Source organism: Maylandia zebra, linkage group LG18 (genome assembly GCF_041146795.1).
Source record: "Maylandia zebra isolate NMK-2024a linkage group LG18, Mzebra_GT3a, whole genome shotgun sequence".
Classification (NCBI taxonomy): Eukaryota; Metazoa; Chordata; class Actinopteri; order Cichliformes; family Cichlidae; genus Maylandia; species Maylandia zebra.
The window spans coordinates 20,492,213-20,510,447 of NC_135184.1; the positions used below are offsets into that span (position 1 = coordinate 20,492,213).

Genomic DNA, 18,235 nt, shown 5'->3' on the forward strand with positions numbered 1-18,235 from the left:
CTATTGTAGCTCGGTGCATTTATTGACTACTAATTATTGAAAAAATTGTTCTGCACATTAAAAATATACTCGAAGCACTTCTGAAAGCTATCCAAAGTTTATATGAACTATGTATTATGAACCCCAACTTAATGTTTAACATTTCTTGTTAAAAAAAAACAAAAAACCTTCTGGTAATAGATCAGAATGGAATGTATGGAAATCTGAAGACTTCTTAATCATACATCTGAAAGGCTTAAACTTAATTTATAATTGAGATTACTTAAAGTATTAGTTATCTTGGGATTACTGAAAATCCAATGAAAAAACTATTTACTTTGAAACATTTATTCTATTGATGAAAATATAACAGTAATAAAGAAGTTGTGACCCCAATCGGTAAGCTTAAAATGTTAAAGAAAAAGCTGTAGCATGCAAAAGGGAAGTTTTCCAAGAATACAGGTAAGGCTTGGTGTTTATACTAAACCATGAATATGTAACTTATGAACACAAATACAAAGATTTGACAGCATGCACTTAATTCTGGTTTTAAAACTATTTTCAGTTACTAATTACTGGAAAAAGAGTTCTGTCTCCCCACATTCACATGTTCGAACTAAGCACTTCCAGGAACTATCTGAAGTCTGCATGAACCATGTGATGATCACGCGTTCTGAACCCCTGCTGATGTGACTCTTACACCTCCAGGGCCCTGGGGGAACTCCTAAGAAGTTTCTCCAATGGGTTTAAATCTGTTTTAGCTTACTGACAGTGCTCACCACCTACAACAGTCATAGACAGTCTGCATAATATAAAGTGTTCTGGTTATATTGGCTATGATGATGATGAATTATTATGACAAAATAAATTGTGTGTTGAAAATATTAATTTCCCAGTTGGCCTCTGTAAACATACCACAGCAGACTCGTCCAGCACTTTTTATTGCTACACACACGGCTGCAGCTGAACACTCCAACAACAACAATAACCCAGGACCCATTGCAGATTTTTAAGCCGGCGAGACGTGATCGTGGATGCCGCTCAGGTGAGTCCGACTTCCCTGCAGCGGCATCGAAGAGAGTGGTACCGCTGAGCATGAGCCAGAGGTTTGGTTTGTTTGGCTTGGCAGCAGGCGCTCGGACAACTTTATGCTTGCGAGTTTACCATTGTTACTTGTGTTGTTTCCTTTTTTTTTACTTGGTCAATCACCATTTCATGCTCTGAGAAATGAATTTGCTTTTAACAAAAGAGTTTACAATCTGTTTCTTGGTCAAAAAAGTTTATTCCAATTATTAAGTAATTGTTTTTATAGTGTGTCAGGGCAACAGAAAAAGCAGACAACCAATAATTTTCAAGAATGCCCCACATTACTGGCTGCTCCACATTTTGAAAATGCCTCCAGCTGCAGTAATAGTACACCTATGTCTACATTCCAGAACATCCACACAGTAAAGTACAGCCTCATCGTAGTACTTATGAAATTCTGGTTGATAAAACTGAAACCCTATAACCTCTAGCTTCAAATTTGATCGCTGAGGTCCAGTCAAGAAGTTGTTTTTGTTTTTCAGGATTAGGCTAGTGCGAGAAATAAGTTTGAATATTATTAGAAAATTATGGAATTACTGTTTGTGTTCATTATTTTAATCACTGGTAATTTTCCTTTGACGCTAGCAAAATCCTCTGTTAAAATATTTTCCTCTGCATGATAAATCACACCCAATTTACAAATAGGAGCAAGAAGAAGAAACAGTTTTCTAACATGCCTATAGTCTTAACTGTGTTACACAACAGGCAGTTAATCAACAAGGAAGTCAAATGTGTTATATAACTCAATGTGATTCACTTAGAAATGACATTACCCTCCAATTGACCAAACAGTAAGAGTCATGGATTGGTTTGCATTAGTTTGGTGTTTCACACTCCTGACAGGTTTTCTGCCTCCTTACAGGGGTGAGTAACATGTGATTGTTTTGTTTTTGTTTTGTTTTTGTTTTTCATTTTAAAAGCACTTTCTTTCTTTTTTATTGCGACAGCCCGGTTTCAAAAGCCAAAAAACATATACCCATAAATATAAATGCACATAAGTAGCTGAGTCACATCTTATTCTTTACAGAAAAGCATAAATCAGACTAAGTTATGTACCAAAAAAGTGAACACTGTTTATAAATGTATTATGTTTTTCTTATGTATTTAGTTCGATGTTTATCTGTATTTAAATGAAATCTATAAATTTATTGTAGACAAAGAAGAGGGTGCCGGTCGTTAAACAAGCAATCGGTCTTCCTGTTGTGAAGCTTCTGTCAGTCGAATGATTGACTTTGTCCCAGGATTTAAAGTCTTATTTATTTTTGCCTTCATTTTTACAGGTTGTATTTTTTAGCATTTATCTCTTTCTCGGGTGAATAAGCAGAGGCACAAGAGCTGAGATGACATATTACTTTCAAAGTGGTCTGTTAAGGAGCTTACATGAAACAACAAAGCAAATTTAGCAGGAAACTGAGCTGTGATTTTAAACATGGTTGCTCAGAAAGAATAAGTTGCCCTTATCTTAATTAAGTTTCACTTTTAATCATTTCTTTTTACATTCTGGGAACTAATTTGATATTACAGTGTACTTTATCTCTATCATAGTTGTGTTGGTATAACTTTAATGTGGGAATATGCTTTTGTTTGTATGATTTGGCACCCTCTTGTGGCCACAGTTGGTACTTGGGAAGTTGTTATGCCCAGCTAGTTTGCTACAAGTGCTCAGTGGAGGTGAAACTTTTGCCCACGCATGCCTGTAAGTTTTCATTACATACTATAACCTTAACTATCTGATTTGTGATGCATGTGTAATGTGCATATACTGAGTTACTATTTCAGCTGTGTGGTCATTACTCATTTGTAAAGCTACTTGTGTGCTAGCGACTGTATATTAGCATGTGTTTGCTAACTTGCTATGATCAATAATGCTAGTTAACGGAAGGTGATGTTTATGTTTAATTTAGGCAACCTTAAGATTTATGTTTTTTGCTGGTTGTCATGAAAACTAAGTTTCAATTAGTACATTATGTATGTTCAGTGAATGAGAAGGTAATTATCTGTTTTGTGTTTATTTAGTTTTACAAAAAGAAAAGAGAAAGGAGAGTAATGAAAATGGATAAAGGATACCATGTATAAGAAGCCTCAGTAACATGGCCTGTAAACTGGAGATGCAGATCGAAGTAAAGAAGAATCTCAGTTCAAAGCATTCTCTTCTTCTCATTCTGTTCACTGTCTGTCAAACTGGATAAGCTAAATCACGCCCACATCTAGTGAGGACAGAACAGTAAAAAGGCATACAATTCAGCAGATTTCACCATTCAAGGCGGCTACTGTATTCACAATGTCTGAGCCATCAGCTAACCAAGCCCAGCAGGTAGAGACACTTGGATCTCTGGAGACAAGATCATACTGTTCCAGCTCAAAACTTTCCAACAGGTCAACAGCAAGCGTTGCAGCGCTCAGGGCACGTGCCAAAGCAGAGGCTGCACAAGCGCAGTTGGCTTATGCGGAACAAGAAGCGGAAGCTATGAAACAACAAGCCCAAATCCAAGCACAGCTGCATATTCTCCAGGTGAAGAAAATGGCTGCTGCTGCATCAGCTGAAGCACAGGTCTTAGAGGCAGCGGTTCAGCTGGAGGAACAAAATTCCCAGAAAAGCGGGCAACTCCCAATCATCCCTGCAGACTGTAAGCAAAGAGTTCAAGATTACATTGACAGACAGTCATATGTGCAAAATATTCAAGAAAATACTCCTGCTGAAGATGACACACAGTCATCACCATACCTTAAAAAAGGATATCCAAGCTCATCTGTGGCTCTACCCAAAGCACCTTTGTGGAAAGAGGAGGACCTCACACATCAGGAGCTTAGACCGCAACATCCACCCAGCGATCACCACGATCATGGGACATACACAAGTCCAGCACATCAGTTTGAACCACTCACGCCAATACCACCTACCCACAATAACTCATCTGCTATAACAGATGTGGCAAAATATTTAATGAGACGAGAGCTTGTGTCAACTACTATACAGAAATTTGACGACGAACCCCAAAACTACCGGACATGGAAATCCTCCTTCTTAAATGTAATCAAGGACTTGTCTTTGTCACCTAGAGAGGAACTTGACCTCCTTATAAAATGGTTAGGACCACAGTCGTCTGAGCAAGCAAGGAGAGTCAGCGCTGCGCAAATTTATAATGTTGCTGCAAGCCTTGAAATGGTTTGGCAGCGCTTGGAGGAGTCATATGGAGCTCCAGAGGTGATTGAACATGCCCTCTTTAAGAAAATGGAAGACTTTGCAAAAATATCTGCCAAAGACAACAGCAGGCTGAGGGAACTTGGTGACCTCTTACTTGAACTGGAACTCGCCAAAGCAGAAGGGCACTCACCTGGGCTCGCTTTCCTCGACACAGCACGTGGTGTCAATCCTATTGTAGAGAAACTACCACACACATTGCAAGAGAAGTGGATTTCATGTGCATCCAAGTTCAAAACAAACCACAACGTTGCCTTCCCACCTTTCTCTGTCTTTTCCCAGTTTGTACGAGAACAAGCGAGAATCAGGAATGATCCCAGCTTCTTTTTTCTCTCAACAGGAGTAGGGAAAGCTGAACGACCTATAAGGTACAACAGAACACAGATATCAGTAAGAAAGACAGATGTGTCATGTGAACTGGGGGTAAGTGAATTGGATAAGTGGGATGACCCAGACAAGCAGTGTCCTCTCCATAGGAAACCACACCCTCTTAGGAAATGTCGCAGTTTTCGCAGTAAGTCTCTTGAAGAAAGAAAAGCTTACCTAAAGGAGAAGAACATATGCTTCAGATGTTGTGGATCCACCAAGCATCTAGCAAAGAACTGCACAGCCAAAATTACTTGTAAGGAATGTGAAAGCGACAAGCACATCTCGGCTTTGCATCCAGGCCCACCCCCTCACGACTTCAGACTGCCACTAGAGACAGGAAAGCATGGCGGGGAGCCTCAAGCCAGGCCAGTGTCAACCTCAGCTAAAGCCATGTGCACTGAAGTCTGTGGAGATTGGCATAGCCCCAAGTCTTGTGCCAAAATCTGTCTAGCTCTGGTTTATCCTTCTGGCAAGAGAGAGAAAGCAATCAAACTATATGCAGTCTTAGATGATCAGAGCAATCGCTCTCTCGCATGATCCATGTTTTTTGACATCTTCGAGGTGGACGGGAACACAGAGACATACACACTCAAGACGTGCTCAGGCATAATGGAAATGAGTGGAAAGCGAGCCAAACACTTCATCATAGAGTCGATTGATGGCAACACCAAGGTACCTCTACCTCCATTGCTGGAATGTGATATGATTCCAGAGGACCGGTCTGAGATACCCTCTCCTGAAGTTGCACAACATTTTCCTCACTTGAAAGACATTGCACACAAAATCCCTCCCATCAATTCAGACGCACAAATCCTTCTGCTCCTAGGAAGGGATGTGTTGAATTTGCATAAAGTGAGAGAACAACACAATGGACCAGCAGATGCTCCATTTGCTCAACGGCTCGACCTTGGCTGGGTAGTCATAGGAGATGTCTGTTTGGGGCGCACGCATAAGCCGAGCTCTGCTGTGAGAACCTATAAAACTAACGTGCTGCTCAATGGGAGACCATCATATCTCAGCCCGTGCTTCAACAGTATGAATGCAAAGGAAAAGCTGTTAACAGTCCAGCAGAGATGCACTACTCAAAGCCACATGGATACTTATCACGGGGTCAAAACAGACAACCTCGGTGATACAGTGTTCATCAAGAGCGAAGACGATGAGAGACCCGGACCTTCACTGGAAGATGAACGTTTCCTCAAGATCATGCAAAGTGAGATGTACCAAGACAACTCTAATAGTTGGGTCGCGCCTCTGCCCTTTGTAACACATAGGCAGCGACTGCCAAACAACTGCCAGCAAGCTCTCAAACGACTGCATACTCTCAAGCGGAGTCTCAACAGGAAGGCAGACATGAGAGATCACTTTGTTAAGTTCATGCAGAAGATGTTTGACAGTCAGCAAGCAGAGTTAGCACCTGCTTTGAAGCCTGAGGAAGAGTGCTGGTATCTTCCATTGTTTGGAGTATACCATCCACAAAAGCCTGGACAAATACGGGTAGTTTTTGACTCGAGCGCCAAACACGAGGGGGTGTCATTGAATGATGTCCTTTTAAGTGGTCCAGACTTGAACAACACTTTGGTTGGAGTGCTACTGCGGTTTCGAAAAGAGCTTATAGCAATAACTGCGGATGTGGAACAGATGTTCTACTGCTTTACTGTAAGGGAAGATCACCGGAACTACCTACGTTTTCTCTGGTACCGAGAAAATGACCTCACGAAAGAGGTGACAGAGTTCCGCATGACAGTGCATGTGTTTGGCAATAGCCCCTCACCAGCTGTGGCGATCTATGGGCTGAGAAAAGCAGCTCAAGCAGGCGAGGCAGAGCACGGCAAAGATGCAAGGGAGTTTGTTACCAGAAACTTTTATGTCGACGATGGTCTGACTTCACTCCCTACAGAAACAGAAGCCATCAGTCTTCTTCAAAGAACACAGAAGATGTTAGCTGAGTCCAATTTACGGCTACACAAAATTGCCTCAAACAGTAGCAAGGTAATGGATGCATTTCCAGCTGATGATCTGGCCAAGGACCTGAAAAACCTAGACCTAGGGACAGATCCTCTTCCTGTTCAGCGTAGCCTTGGACTGAGCTGGAGTCTTGAATCAGATTCTTTCACCTTCCAAGTTTCCAAGGAAGAAAGACCCTTCACTAAGCGAGGCATACTCTCTACAGTCAACAGCTTGTATGACCCGTTAGGTTTTATTGCTCCCATCACTGTCCAAGGCAAAGCCCTCATCAGAGAACTTACCACAGAACCATGTGAATGGGATGATCCTCTTCCACCTGCCAAAGAAAGACAATGGAATGCATGGAAAGACTCCCTGTCAGAGGTAGAGCTTCTGCACATACCCAGGCCTTATATTCCGTCTTCTCTGTCCTCCATGCAGCACCAAGAGCTTTGTGTCTTCTCAGATGCCTCGTCAATGGCTATTGCAGCAGTTGCCTACATACGAGCTATTGATAAACAAGGACAGTGCTTCATCGGGTTTGTCATGGGTAAATCCAAGCTAGCACCCAAGCCTGCACATACCATCCCCCGATTGGAGCTGTGTGCTGCAGTTCTTGCTGTAGAGGTGGCAGAGCTCATTTGTCAGGAGATGGACCTTGAGCTGCATGCCGTAAGGTATTACACAGACAGCAAGATTGTGCTAGGCTACATCTATAATGCTTCGCGAAGATTTTACATCTATGTGTCCAACAGAGTCTCCAGAATTAGGAAGTCCACTACATGCACACAGTGGAATTATGTTGCAACAGAAAACAACCCAGCTGACATCGCAACAAGGCCGATTGCAGCAAGTCTCCTGCACAAAACAAGCTGGTTCATTGGTCCTCAGTTCCTAAAGCAGGCCCAACAACAGGTATCCCCATCAGTGACATTAAGTAAGTTTGACCTTGTTGAACCACAGCACGATGCAGAGATTCGCCCAGAAGTCAGCACCCTGACAACTAAGGCTACTGATAGACCTCTCAGTCCACAGAGATTTGAACGGTTCTCCTCATGGAAAACTCTGATAAATGGAATGGCGAAGCTCATCAGCGTGGCAAGATGCAGGTCCAGGCTTTCAAAACAAGTCCCTCAAAATCCACAAACACAGGCAAAATTTAGAGTGATCTGGAGTGTTCAACAGTTTGTATTCACGGAAGAAGTGAGACAATTGGAGAGAGGGAAACAAATTTCCGAAGCAAGTCCTCTGTGGAGGTTGAACCCCTTTATCGATCAGGATGGAGTGCTTAGAGTAGGTGGACGGCTCTCTTCAGCTGACCTTCCATATGATGAAAAACACCCAGTCATACTCCCAAAGAGACACCATGTGACAACTTTGTTAGTGAGACATCATCACCAGGAAGTTGCCCACCAAGGTCGCCACTTAACTGAGGGGGCACTTCGCTCAGCCGGTTTGTGGATAATTGGCGTAAGAAAGCTGGTTTCTAGCTTGATCTATGGATGTGTCATATGCCGCAAACTCAGAGGAAAGCCTCAAGAGCAAAAGATGTCTGACTTGCCTGAGGATAGGCTTTGCATAGAACCCCCGTTCACCAGAGTTGGTCTAGATGTCTTTGGACCATGGAGTGTAGTGTCACGACGAACAAGAGGAGGCACAGCAGAAAACAAGCGATGGGCAGTGTTGTTTACGTGCCTAGGAACACGAGCAGTGCATATAGAGGTGATTGAATCCATGTCCACCTCAAGCTTTATTAACGCCTTAAGAAGGTTTTTTGCCATACGAGGACCTTCCAAGGTTCTCAGGTCTGACCGTGGAACCAACTTCGTCGGTGCCTGTAGAGAGTTAAGGATCTTTACAGATGACTCAGAGGTCCGAAATTACCTTAGTAATGAAGGCTGCTCATGGACCTTTAATGCACCACACTCATCCCATATGGGAGGCTCATGGGAAAGAATGATTGGTGTTGCTCGTCGGATCTTAGATGCCATGCTGCTGCAGTCTGGGCCTACCCGTCTTTCTCATGAAGTCCTTGTCACCTTGATGGCAGAAGTGATGGCAATTATGAATGCTCGGCCATTGGTTCCGGTGAGTACAGATCCAGAGTCACCGACAGTCTTGACACCAGCAATGCTTCTTACTCAGAAAGCAAACGTTGTGTCTGCTCCCAAAGGGGTGTTTGACTTGAAAGACCTATACAGGAAACAGTGGCGACATGTCCAATGTTTAGCCGACATCTTTTGGAAACGATGGCGACAAGAATATTTGACAACACTGCAGTCCAGAAAGAAGTGGATCAATGACAAAAGGGACATGCAAATCGGAGACATTGTCTTACTGAAGGATGACCAAACCAAGCGAAATGAATGGCCTATTGGTCTCATTGTTAAGAACATTCCTAGTCAAGATAATAAAATCAGAAAGGTGGAGGTTAGGGTTGTGAAACAAGGTGCTCCACGGATTTACCTACGTCCAGTTTCTCAGCTCATCCTTCTGTTCCCCAAGGAAACTATAAAGAAAGACTGAGGTATACAGGAAACTAAAAAGTAAAGTAAAAGACGGAGTGGTATAAAATACTTTATACCAGGCGGGGAGTGTGTTGGTATAACTTTAATGTGGGAATATGCTTTTGTTTGTATGATTTGGCACCCTCTTGTGGCCACAGTTGGTACTTGGGAAGTTGTTATGCCCAGCTAGTTTGCTACAAGTGCTCAGTGGAGGTGAAACTTTTGCCCACGCATGCCTGTAAGTTTTCATTACATACTATAACCTTAACTATCTGATTTGTGATGCATGTGTAATGTGCATATACTGAGTTACTATTTCAGCTGTGTGGTCATTACTCATTTGTAAAGCTACTTGTGTGCTAGCGACTGTATATTAGCATGTGTTTGCTAACTTGCTATGATCAATAATGCTAGTTAACGGAAGGTGATGTTTATGTTTAATTTAGGCAACCTTAAGATTTATGTTTTTTGCTGGTTGTCATGAAAACTAAGTTTCAATTAGTACATTATGTATGTTCAGTGAATGAGAAGGTAATTATCTGTTTTGTGTTTATTTAGTTTTACAAAAAGAAAAGAGAAAGGAGAGTAATGAAAATGGATAAAGGATACCATGTATAAGAAGCCTCAGTAACATGGCCTGTAAACTGGAGATGCAGATCGAAGTAAAGAAGAATCTCAGTTCAAAGCATTCTCTTCTTCTCATTCTGTTCACTGTCTGTCAAACTGGATAAGCTAAATCACGCCCACATCTAGTGAGGACAGAACAATAGTATTCACTTTTTTGAGTGAAAAAAAATGATTTTGTGTTTGTTTGTTTTGATTTGTCTTTTGCTTTGGTTTGTCTTGGATGGAAATGTTTGCAAACCGGATTTTGAAACAATGTTATAGCAAGCAAGTGTAACAGATGAAATATAACCTGACATTAATCTGGATTAATCTGGAGAATTTTTTTTATTATACTGTTTGAAATAGGAGTCTGCCACAGTGCAGCAACACGATTATTTGAGAGAGTAAAACACTTTCAAAGGTTGTGCTGAACAGTTCCTTCAGTAAATGGTATATTTCTTAGAATGAGAGGTAGAAGATCCACTGCCATTTTTTGATGACTGTAAAAGCATTGTATTGGGTCTTATCATTAACATACACTATCAAACCAGTCTGGCAGGTTCATATGCATATGAACACACCGATCACATGTATTGAAATCATTTACCTGTGATATCAACACAGTTATTGGAGTGTCCTACAGTGTTTTGTATGGTACTGGTAATGCTCATACTTGAATGCAGTGCCATGTATTAATGTGCCAGCTGAGACTGATTAAAGATCCTTTCTGCTGACCAGATCAATATCCAGAAGTTTAATTAACTTGATGCTACACTCAAATATATCATTTTTTGAGTTGTACATAACAATAAACATTAAGTTGTGACTGCAGCTGTAACTGGTATAATTTTAAAATGACACCATTACAGGGCTCTGGGGGGACTCCTTAGTATTTTCTCCAGTGTGTCATGTACGTTTTCTTGCAGGGGGAAGCCACTGCTATCACATATAGAGCTGGCAATAAGGGTTTTATGTGCTCTGCATTGGTGTTTGGGTGTGTGGTACATCAGGCCTGAATATAAATGCCAGAAATTATTCTTGTCACCTGTCAGTGGTTTTAATGTTGTGTCTTATTTGCATTATTACCACAGCAACATTTCCTAAATGAGCCATTTTTTCCACAACATGTATAATCACTTAAGAAAAAATGTGTATTTTCAGTGTTCTGTAAAGTATGCTGTTGTAGCCATGTCAAAAGACAGTTAATGTTTCATAATATTTTTGCTGTTTCCCTATCTTCACTTACCAGTCTTCACGAGAGCAGACAACAGCACAATTTTAGTCACTGCAGTCAACACAACGAGCGACAATACAACATCTAGCCCGCCGGACAGAAACTCTACTACTATAACTCCATTCACTTCAACTGCTTCCCTCACAATCACAAACGGCACTGCTGCAACTACATCAACAAGTCTAAACACTTCAGCACCTACAGGTACAGATTGTTTCTTGTTGTTGTGCCAAACCTTCTTCTTCATATACATTTGCTTTTTAAATTGTGTTCCTGTCACCCCCGTATTACTACATTTCCAGTCATAGTCCAAATATAAATCATTAAATTAATATTGTTGTAAATTGGACCCAGGGAGCAGAACGCACGGAGGCAGAGTTGCGGTGAAGACAGTTTATTTACAGTGATGGGGAGGTTTTACAAGGACAAAGTATGTACAATAGCGTATGAATGGGGACGCGGAGCCAGGACGTGCAGGTGACGGAAACACAACAGGTAGTGCACTCGATCTAAAAAAGGAGAGGGACGTGAGAATTAGGAGGGTCTTGCCTAATAACCGACAAAAGCTTAAAGTAGACTTTACAGAGAGTTGAAGAGCCTACTTGGTACTGTTTATTGCCAAAACCACCAGATGGAAACAAACCAGACGAGGGAAAACCCTGGGGAGGAAACAAAACTCCTTACAGTCACCAGAAATAATCCAACGGCTCCAGCAGGCAGGGGTAGAATTACAGACTCTCCCAAAACGTCAATACTCCGACACTAGTCTTCTGTCAGGTATACGTATATGTGTTTGTTACTTGTAGTTATTACTGCCTGTTACCTGTGGTAATGCAATTTATAATTTATATATTCTGTATTCAGTTATGAAGGCTCTAATTGTTGTTTGCGAGCTGCTGTTTAGATGCTTGTATGTGCCCGGGGCTGTTGATGGGTCTGTATGCAATGATGGGCGTAGCTGCGGGAAGTTTGGTTTTTTTTGTTGATGAGTGAGTATAGGGGTGGGATTTAATAAGTTTTCTTCGTCCCACTCCTTTTTCAGGCAATTTTTGTTTTTTGTTTTGTGCATTTTATGTTCAATATAGGTATTTGTTGTGCCTGAAAATGAACAAATAAATGAAATGAAATGAATGAATGAGGTAGCTCCTAAAGAACACTTCTGAAGAATGCAGCTGATGAGTAACAGGTGTGCCAGGTTCAGTGACTCACTGCCCCGCCTACCTATACAAAAAGGGAGGCACCAAAAACACATACAGACAAAAACACCACATAACCAGAACCCAACTCCTAACATCTTCTACTGTTTTCCTGAAAAAGTCATATTTATTCAAGTTAGCTGCCCCTCATATGTTTTCCCTGCTTGTCCACATGTCTCCTGTTCTGGCTCTTCTCTCCACCAATTTGGCCCTCCCCACTGGATTACTATCTTTGAAAATCTTTAAAAGCTTCACATTTTCTGTCATAATGAGCCAAAGCTTGTTTGTTGTCAGTTTTTAAAGTAATCTGGAGCAAAGGTTCCCAATCTTTAGAAATGTTTCATTAGACAGTGGCTTTCACTCATTTTCCTGAGGGATCCTTAAAGAAATTAAAAGAAAGCTTGCCTTCAACACTTCATGCTGTACCAAAGAATAAAGGTGAAAGAATGAATATTAACTTACAAAGCTCATACAAACTTCTTTTGCCTCATAGATCTGATTGTTAAAAATATGTTAACAGTAACATTTTCTAGCTAGTTAGAAATGCTTTCTAAATAATACCGTGCATGAGCTCACATGAGTCCACCTCGCGCATACTGCCAGACAGTGCATATTTTATATCGGTCTTTATGTGTTGCAGTTGCTACAGGTTGTTCGGGTCCACCAGCTCTATGTTGCCCAGGGCTCAACGGCTCCTGCAACAGAGGGTGTTACTGTGACGAGTACTGTGTGACAGCGGGTGACTGCTGTCCTGACTATAATCCAACCTGTAAACAATGTAAGTGAAGAAAAACACAGAGACTAGAAATATATACACAGTTTTAAACATTTACATTTTGATTACAGATGTTTCCACTGCACTACCAAAAAGCTACAGCTTCAATAAATATCATAACAGCTTCTTTGTCTATGATTTCTTTCACAACAGCAAACAGTACAACACTTGCACCACTTAATGTGACCACAACCTCAGGATCCAGTCTTTCTTCAACATTTTCTCCCACCTCTAGTAATTCAGCTATAGGTTTGTCACCATTTGAGAGCTATATCAAAAATTCACATTTAGACAAAGATTCCTTCATTGTATGTGTCACTTCTGAAAAAAGTGGCAAAACACTAAATGTTTCAACTACTTTAGTTTGCAGGTTTAATTACATTCTAAATGTGTATTTCTTTCTTTCTGCCCAAATAGCGATTGCTCACCTAAAAGTGTCCTTACTATCTAATTTTGAAACCAAAGAACGAGCGATATCAGAAATTTCATCACTTGTAAGTACAAACATTCTTAAAATGTACACTAAATGTTACAGTGAAAAAAAGCACAACATGCATTATTCATACTTTTGTCAGTAATCAGTGTCATCTCTCTCATAGCTTCAGAGACTCGTGCAGCAGAGATGTACTGGCTGTGCCGTGACGGTAAAGCCCGTGTGAGGCTTTGGACAATGAAAGCATGAATTAGAATGAAGCAACACGGTGATGACAGACTCCAACACTCACAATAAAATCTAATTAAACCAGTAAAGTTAACTGACTGTTTCAGAATGAATAAAGTGACAGACACTTTTTCTCAACTAGTAGTATATGCATGTTTCTAAATTCTTATAATCTTAATTTAAGGATGTATTACACAGTTATGAATCTTTACCATATATAGAGATAAAAAGTTTTTTTAGGTGGAGGTACAAGATTTTTTTTAAAAATAAAGTTTAATAATGGAATAATTTTATTTTTTTTAAAAAGAGAAAAATTCTGACAATCATTTGACAGAAGAATAACTCACCATACAAATCCAGTCTGCTCTGGTCAAGGAAGGAGACACACTGCCAAACATGTTTGCATTAGCCTACTGTATTTTTTTCTGTGTTATATTAAGTTGTGGAAGTTGAGCGGCTGCAATAAAATTATAACGCATAATTTAAAATGTAATATTAGCAGTGCAGTTAGAATTTTCCAGATGATATGTGCTGTAATTACATTAAAGTAACTAACATGTTATAGATCTGGTGTAATTTCTTCATTTTTTAATTCCTCGCCTCAACACGTTCTCACTCCCAAAGCGTAACATTTTATGCTAGGTGACAAATCGTCAACATATTACGTTTTCAGCTACCCAACACGTTCCTAAATGACGACCTCAGAAAAATGAGGAAATATGAGAACCGCCTGGACTCAATCGACACATGTTCGCTCTTTTTCTTCAAATCGCTTGGAAACACGCTATTTAACATCATTAAAGTCCTGGTTAAGGTCAGGAATAAGGTTATGGTTAGGGCTGGAATACAGGGCTGGAACATCTATTACTCCGGGAGCGTCATTCCACTGGATTTCCGCCATAACCCGGCGCGTACCGCGAAAGGAGACCTTCTGCGTTCCTCAGGAACGCCGCGGGACGTGACAAAACGTCGGCATGTTACGCCTCGGGAGTGAGGCCTCACCTGCTAATAAGGGCAACCAAGGAAAACAACATTCATGACTTAATCTCTTCTACGTCTGTCATGATTAATGTAATCTTTTTTTAAACAGCACGTTGATTATAAAAAAAAAAGTCTTTATTTGTTCATCCATCCATTCGCTTCCGCTTATCCTTTTCAGGGTCGCGGGGGGCGCTGGAGCCTATCCCAGCTGTCATAGGGCGAAAGGCGGGGTACACCCTGGACAGGTCGCCAGTCTGTCGCAGGGCTGTCAAATTGTTATTTCTCTTCTTCCTTCTTCTGTTTAGTTTTCTACCGTTTCTACAGTAAGATAGGAGATAGGAGAGAGGAGAGCCGGAAGGGGGCGCCCGATCTGGCTTCCCACACCCCCCCGCCGGATCGGGCTGTACGCTCTACCTCCCCACTGCCTCCCAGAAAAGGGAAGAAGAGCAGAGGGGAGAAGAGCGGAATATTTTCTTTTCTCTCACAGTTAGCTGACTGCCTTAGCTGTCCAAGTGATGTCAGCCCTTTTTAGCCATAGCTAGTGACTGGTCCTCTCAGCAGTGTTAGCTAATTCTCTTATAGCCTGCTGTTGCACCTGTCCTCTGATCCCAATCTCTCTAAGCAGTTTTGCTGTTGTACTGGCAACAATGCCCCTGCATCCCACCTCCACCGAGCGCACCTTGATCTTCCAGCCTCTGTCCTCTGCCTCAGCTCCGAAGTTGGCATACCGTAGCTTTTTATGCTTAAACGCTTCCTCAATTGCTTCCTCCCATGGTACCGTCAGCTCAATGACGTATGCAAGTTTTTGGGAGTTAGACCAAAATATTCACTGGCATGTCTGTGGCATGTTTTGCTTTTGTCATATTGATACAGGAGGGATGTAGGACCAATCAGATCCATTCTTGGCATTGCATTTATGAATGCAATTGTAAAAATCCACATCCATTGCTTTTCATATTATTAATGCCACCCTTCTGCACAATCTGGTTACTGGGTTATGCTTATAGCAGGAGAAAATATTGCCAGTAACTAATCTTTGCCAGCAGATGGAAGCATGTTCCCAGGTCTATGAAGTTAGCGGCACAGATGTTAGCGCAATACTCTATTGTAGTTATACTTTTGTGTGGTTTTTGTATTGGCACATTTCTTTCTTCAGAGTATATTTTCTTAAACTCTCTTTTAAAGAGTTAAGTGAGCCAAATACATCCAGTGTTGTTTATCCAATTTTCAAAGCTACAATAGAAGTGACTTTATAGTTTTTCTCAGTCGACTTGTCTCAATTCTCATAGCATAAAAGTCATTTTTACCACTCTTAATGCATTTTTGAAAAACAGTAAGGACATTTTTCATTACACAAAGTAACCTATGCAGAATACACTACATAAATCAAAACTTTTTTTCTCATTTTTCAGACCATGAATCGTCAGTCAGTCACTTTAACTCTGTGATGAATAAATTAAAAAACCTTTAACCGCCCATGTTTAATGTTGTTTTCTTTTTTTCTAAAAACCTTAATGACTTCGGAAAAAGGTTTTTACAGGTCTAATGTAGAGTTGAAAAATTGATGAAAAAATAATAGCGGTGTCAGGGTTGGTTGAAGAAGGAGCCAAATGCAGGTCTTTCTGAATGAAATGTGTTTATTTACAATGAAAAGAAACTATGAAACATTGCGTGGGTTCCCAATCCCCGTGCTGTGATTTTACTCCTTGATGTGTGGTGAAGTTTTGTCCTCCTCGGTGCCTATGTACAACAGTGCGCTGCTCCCTCCACACGTTTCCGCAATCCACCTGGAAACAAGAGATGCCACGGTGAGTACAGTCACATCCACCAGCCGACAAAAACACTTTAACTATTCCAACAGCTCAGCAAGAGGTGAGTGATTATCCTCAGGTGTGTCTGGCTCAAAGGCGGGAGACTCTACAGGCCTCGTGTGGCAGCAAAACTCAAATGCGTACACAAATTATCAGTCCTGTGAAACCTCAATGCATGGAAGTGTATTTTAAAATAACTATATAGAATTCTGCCACTGTCATTGTGATTTGAATTGTCAGCTTAACTATTATGTTATGGATCTTCAAATAGGGAGCCCCAAAACAGGAACTGGAACTGGTTTTCTATTTAAAAAATCATAGTCTCTGTGAGTGTTACCCAGTGGGCAACGCAAAGCTTGGCTGGAGCCAGAAAGGAGACTCACCCAGCTCTAATTGTTTCTCAGCCCTCCAGATGTCGATCCTGCTGCCTCTGAACGTGTGCTTGCCAAACTGTCCCTCTGCACTTGGTAACTTATATGGTACCTGTCTCTTCACATGTTGCCTCCTGTGAGATTCCTGACACCCCTCCCCCACCCATCACCTTCACTCAATACCAGGTTGAGATGCAAATGAGGAGACTTCACTCAGGCAAGTCTGCTGGACCAGACGGAGTGAGTCCCCTTGTCCTCAAGGCCTGTGCCCCCCAGCTGTGTGGAGTCTTTCATAAACTGTTTATGCTGAGTCTGAGTCTGCAGAGGGTCCCGGTGATGTGGAAGACATCATGCCTCGTCCCTGTACCAAAGACGCCTCGTCCCAGTGGCCCCCAGGATTACAGGCCCGTGGCACTGACCTCCCACATCATGAAGACCCTGGAAAGGCTCATCCTGGACCAGCTGCGACCCATAGTAAGACCACATCTGGATCCCCTTCAGTTCGCTTATCAGCCTCGTCTCGGAACAGAGGACGCCATCATCTACCTGCTCAATCGTGTCTACACCCATCTGGACCAGCCGGCGAGCACTGTGAGGGTCATGTTTTTTGACTTTTCCAGTGCTTTCAACACCATCAGGCCGACCCTCCTGGGTGATAAGTTAGCAGCGATGCAGGTGGATGCTTCTCTGGTGTCCTGGATTGTTGATTACCTGACAGGAAGACCACAATATGTACGTCTCCCACAGTGTGTGTCTGACAAGGTGATTAGCAACACAGGGGCACCACAGGGGACTGTCCTCTCCCCCTTCCTCTTCACCCTCTACACCACAGACTTCAGCCACTGCACAGAGACCTGCCATCTTCAGAAGTTTTCTGATGACTCTGCGGTGGTTGGATGCATCAGCAGGGATGATGAGACAGAGTACCGGGCTGTGGTCGACTCCTTTGTCACGTGGTGTGAGCAGAATCATCTGCAGCTCAACGTGGCAAAGACCAAGGAACTGATCGTGGACTTCAGGAAGACCAGGAAACACTTGACCCCTGTTTCAATCCAGGGGGTCAGTGTTGACATTGTGGAGGACTATAAATACCTTGGAGTACACATTGACAATAAACTGGACTGGGCTAAAAACACCACAGCACTTTACAGGAAGGGCCAGAGTCGTCTCTATTTTTTGAGGCGACTGAGGTCCTTCAACATCTGCCAGAAAATGCTGAGGATTTTCTATGAGTCTGTGGTGGCCAGTGCGATCCTCTATGCTGTTGCATGCTGGGGGAGCAGGCTGAGGGTCGCAGATGCCAACAGACTTAATAAACTGATCCGTAAGGCCAGCAATGTTGTGGGGATGGAGCTGGACTCCCTCAAGGTGGTGTCGGAGAGGCGGATGCTGTCCAAGATAAAGACAATGTTGGATAACACCTCCCACCCACTCCATGACATGTTGGTCAGTCACAGGAGCTCGTTCAGTGAGAGACTGAGATTACCGAAAAGCACCACTGAACGACACA

General features: G+C 42.0%; 1 long non-coding RNA gene across 1 annotated transcript; it reads left to right on the top strand.

Annotated features, from left to right (window-relative positions):
* The first annotated feature begins 1,013 nt into the window (after nucleotides 1-1,013).
* On the top strand, nucleotides 1,014-14,126 carry LOC101465230 (uncharacterized). Its single transcript, XR_001342226.3, has 8 exons — nucleotides 1,014-1,024; nucleotides 1,858-1,929; nucleotides 2,682-2,761; nucleotides 10,946-11,134; nucleotides 12,767-12,904; nucleotides 13,055-13,150; nucleotides 13,319-13,395; nucleotides 13,501-14,126. It is a non-coding gene; the product is annotated as an uncharacterized LOC101465230 (long non-coding RNA).
* The last annotated feature ends 4,109 nt before the right edge of the window (nucleotides 14,127-18,235 follow it).